This window comes from Schistocerca nitens, chromosome 1 (genome assembly GCF_023898315.1).
Source record: "Schistocerca nitens isolate TAMUIC-IGC-003100 chromosome 1, iqSchNite1.1, whole genome shotgun sequence".
NCBI classification, from domain to species: Eukaryota; Metazoa; Arthropoda; class Insecta; order Orthoptera; family Acrididae; genus Schistocerca; species Schistocerca nitens.
The window spans coordinates 232,727,742-232,732,804 of record NC_064614.1 but is presented as its reverse complement, the minus strand read 5'-3'; the positions used below and the strand labels follow the sequence as shown (position 1 = coordinate 232,732,804).

At 37.6% G+C, this 5,063-nt stretch overlaps 1 non-coding gene across 1 annotated transcript; it reads left to right on the top strand.

Annotated features, from left to right (window-relative positions):
* Positions 1-3,323: 3,323 nt before the first annotated feature.
* Trnas-uga (transfer RNA serine (anticodon UGA)) lies at positions 3,324-3,398 on the top strand. The gene has a single exon. It is a non-coding gene; the product is annotated as a tRNA-Ser (tRNA).
* The last annotated feature ends 1,665 nt before the right edge of the window (positions 3,399-5,063 follow it).

Here is a 5,063-nt window from a genome sequence, read left to right as displayed (position 1 = left end):
CCTTTTTTTAACAATATTACTTTTGTCATGTTCTTCTTTGTATTGCTTTTTATTACTGTAATGCCTTTTATACGTTATAAGCTTATTACAGACTTCAACTATTGTATCCCCCCTTTATTTTCGCTGTTTCAATTAATTATTGAAAACTAGTGTATGCCGACATTAGTGACATCTGGTGACCTTACAACACAAACATCTTGTGGCTACTGTACGGCAGCTTGTTTTAAACAGTAGTACTACTGACAACATGACTCGTGCATGTGATGTTATTTATATGTATTTGACGATGCTGGTGCTAATTCCGCATTTAACATTTGACGATGCCACTATGGCAGGAGTACATTAGGACTTTGTTTTTATGGAACAGGTATGCCTCTTCATATTTAAAGTGCGCAAATGTAAATTTTGTCAGTACTACCTTCATTATGGGCTATGTATTGTTCTAAAGCTGTATACAGCTTGCAAGTGTATTTATGTTTTTCCCATTTTTGCTGCAGATCTGATGATGGTTATTAAAGACCAAAACCGGTAATCTGTTAACTAAATGTTTGTGAACATAGACATAAATTAAAGGAAACTTATTACATATACGGGTCACTGTTCTTTCGCGACAATGTCGCAGCTTGTGAAACTTGTATTTTGTAGTTTTTTGTGTATAGTGTATGATTTTACTTTTCTGATACATGGCGAAAAAGTGTTAAAGATAATTTACTTGTTTATAAAAATCAGGAAAATAAATAATGAAAAATTGTTAATAATAATGAACAAATAGGTGGTGCAAATCGCTAACCATGTTTAGTGTAACAGTTTCATAGTCCCAAATGCATTGTTTTCGTGACACTTAGGCACTATTTATGGTGTCATTGTAACATAATTAATTAGAGCAGAGATTTGACAATATGAATAAGTGCAATAGAAAGCCTAAAAAAATATTGTTGGATGTCACTTCTGATCCTGTTAATGAATGAATGTAAATGAAGTGGAATCTGAGCTGCAATACCATGACGAAGAAACACGATACTTTGCTCTTCACATCTTTAAGGGAACTTCATGTATTTGCATTTAATCAGATTCATTCTCTTTATTTAAAATTTTGCATTTCATGAATTTTAAAATTTTTATTTTGCAACACTGTTCACATGTGCAACACAGGGCTAACCAACAGTCAGTTTTGCTGAGCAATTGAATACGATACTGAAAGTATGTGTTACACGAGGAGAAAGTTTTTGAAAGCAATATAGATGTTTGTAAAACTCGTATACAAAGCTTCAGTGTACTTCTGAATGTGGTCTATGTGTAGGAGCGAAGTAATAACACTCGAAATACCTAGCTCTATACCAGCTAAGATGAGCTGTCCCAAAATCGTCTACCTCGAGCACCAGGACATATTGTAGACAGAATTCTCGTTCTGCACATCCACACGCTCACTCCATAGATGTTTATAGTCTATGCTCATGCGTAGAAGCAATACCACCTAGATGGATGTCTCGATGCGGTGTGACCAAAGACTTACTAAAAATAACTAGACCGCTCATTGACGCTTGTGTAGCTCTCCCATATTGAAGACGCCATTTACAGGGCAATGCTGTGTTTGCATTAGGAAACTGTTTTCTGCTGTTGTAAATAATCCACCTTAACTCTACTGGGGCAAAGGCCTATGAGCGCTTTGCATGAGTTGTGAATAAAATCACTGACTCTATGTTTAGTTTTACCTGTTTTGGCTTGCTTGTCAGTCAGTTGTGCAGCCCTGGGGAATTCTTATTTGTGGCAGAGTAGCGAGCAGTTGAGTTTTTCAGGGGAAAGAGATCTGTTCATAAATCTGGGATAAAATATCTGTAATACTTTATTATGGAGATGAAAACTTATATTGATGGACAAGATTTTAGAGGAATTTCAAAGGTATGTTTGTAGTTTTTATAATGAAAGAATATTGTAGTTGTTTGACTCTTCTTTTGTTAGCTGTATTTTTCTCAAAAAACCCACCTCTGTGATGCATAGTAAAGCTTTAAAATTTTGTCATGTGTGCATTGCTCCTTACAGTACACACAGCAACACTTTATTTCTGACAAGCAAGGGAAAAAATAGAGCAGATTAGTTTCCTTTACCTGCTACATCTGCTGATTTGTGTTTGCTTTCAAGAACGTCAGTATTTAGACACAAAAATAGCATGCTGAGCAAGATGCAAGTCACTTTTATTTCAGGACAGATATCACCTTGCATTCCTGAGCAAACATTGGTTGTCGGGATTGTGAGATGTTGTGTTAACAAGAAAATTTATTTTCAGTGACCAGTAGTGGTAATTTCAAATAGCTAATTTCTTGTGAGTAGAACAGTATCTTATTATTGTGGTTATTCCAAGTCAAACATTGCACTTAACATCATGCAATATTCATAATGTAAATCTAATCTAATCTAATCTATTTCGGTACTGAGGTCTAGTTATACAGTTTTCATTGAGTGCACAATTAATTTCTTTTGGCATTTAATCAGATTCGTTCTCTTTATTTAAAATTTTGCATTTCATGAATTTTAAAATTTTTATTTTGCAACACTGTTCACATGTGCAACACAGGGCTAATCAACAGTCAGTTTTGCTGAGCAATTGAATACGATACTGAAAGTATGTGTTACACGAGGAGAAAGTTTTTGAAAGCAATATAGTCAGTCTTCTCACTTACAATTTCTTATAGAAAGCTTGCAAAACGACTTCGATAAGGACTCCAGAAACTTGTTGATAAAGGAAGTGGGAAAATAAATGGCTAGATCCAAATTATATTCTAGATTACAATTATTCAAGTCCAAGTTAGCTGAAGGAAAAATATGATAAAATTGTGCAAAGGAAAATTATGCCACATAAAAATAGCTGAAAAACTAAAAAGTAATCACAAAAGACAGGTGCAGAGTATGCACCACGAAATATTAAATAGGAACCGAAATTGAAAACCAACTGAGCTCTGTAAAGTTTGGAAGGTAGGAGACGAGGTACTGGCAGAAGTAGAGCTGTGAGGAAGGGGCGTGAGTCGTGCTTGGGTAGCTCAGTTGGTAGAGCAGTTGCCCGCGAAAGGCAAAGGTCCCGAGTTCGAGTCTCGGTCCGGCACACAGTTTTAATCTTCCAGGAAGTTTCATATCAGTGCACACTCCGCTGCAGAGTGAAAATCTCATTCTGGAAACATGCCCAGGCTGTGGCTAAGCCATGTCTCCGCAATATCCTTTCTTTCAGGAGTGCTAGTCCTGCAAGGTTCGCAGAAGAGGTTCTGTAATGTTTGGAAGGTAGGAGACGAGGTACTGGCAGAAGTAGAGCTGTGAGGACGGGGCCTGGGTCGTGCTTGGGTAGCTCAGTTGGTAGAGCAGTTGCCCGTGAAAGGCAAAGGTCCCGAGTTCGAGTCTCGGTCCGGCACACAGTTTTAATCTGCCAGGAAGTTTCATGTCAGCACACACTCCGCTGCAGAGTGAAAATCTCATTCTGGAAGCCACCTTTTAATTCTTTCTCGCATGTGTCAGTCTTTTTTATATTTTTTATTCTGACAATGAAGGTGGTTTCTTTTCATCAGATAATCAGTGTGTTATGAATATTCGCTCGCATTTCCGTGTTTCATGCTTAATTTGTAAATTACTGACAATGACAAGTACCAGAAGATCTCAAAAACGTAGAGGTAAATAGTAAAATATTCGCCAATAACAGTATATGAACGAAAATTATTGTATTTGCTAGTGTACTTCTTCACCCACTAAACAAGATGTTACCCATTACACAACAGTGATATCGTACAATCTGCAGCATTGTCCTGTGTCGTAGGTCTCCTGAAACCTTAAGCGCCAAAAACTGATTATCTAACTTTTAAAGGCCAATTCACACTGTCTATCACATCATGTCATGCCCCAACTTGTCAAAACATTCTGCAATGCAGTTCAAATAACAGCATCCACACTATCATTCCCCTCACAGCACTCTCAAGGTTTCTCAGCAAGAAAGTTTTGGTCGCTGACGCCACCTGACTATTGTTGATCATGTGACCCCGAAGCTCATTCCCTCCCACATACAGCTGTGCACAGGTACCCATATTTTTTCGTTGTTGTTTTACTGATTCATATCAATTGTTTTTTATTCGTTATTTGTTTTTAAATTGTTTCATTTCGTTATTTCGTTTGTTAAAATTCATAATATACTAGAGGTGGCACAAAATAACGTAACTGATAGAAATAACCGGTTACTGAGAAGTAACGGTTACTGCGATAACCGTTCCTCTGATACAGGCAGTTATTTCAATAACTGTCTAATGTCAACAGTGCCTCGCGCCATCTGTTGACCGAAGATCGTACTACGCTTTCCCGTCATCACATCGGAGATCTGGCTAGGAACTACGGAGAGGGTAGACCATTTGGAAGGCATTCTATAGGCCATGAGAATAACTGTGAGACTGCGCGCCATCTGTTGATAAGAACTGTGTACTATATCGTGCGTCTTCGTTACTTTTAGCACAAACAATTAAATAAAGTTAATGTCCGAGCGGTGGCTGATAGGAGATGCAGTACAGGCATTAACAAGTACGGTCGTTCCCTTAAGCCACCGCCTCATATGTTAATTTAGCTTGGACGGGTAGTATAAAGAGAGGTACCATAAGGAATTCGAGCGACTATCGAAATAACTGTCAGAGATCGGTATTTTCTTCTGGCAGTTATCGGTATTGGCTCACAGTTCTCGCTCTCTGGCAGTTATCGGGCTACCATTACAGATAACCTGGAAGTTGGTAACGGAATAACTGTGTGTCTGTGTTCCTGACACAGTGACTCCAGTCTTAGGCCCCGGTGATATTTCAGAGACGATAGTTACTGGAGCAAACAAATATTCACGTACTTCTTCGGAAATAGCCGCTGGCCATTGGGAATGACAAGTAACATGTCGGGAAGTATAACATAATACAGTTGAATATAATAATTATTATCCTCATCATTTGTCAGGAGATTGTCAAAATATGTGAATATATTACAGTAACTGCTAATATTTACAGAATTGATACACTATCAGAATAAAACAGTTACGCACTTTTAATAAATTCATCTTA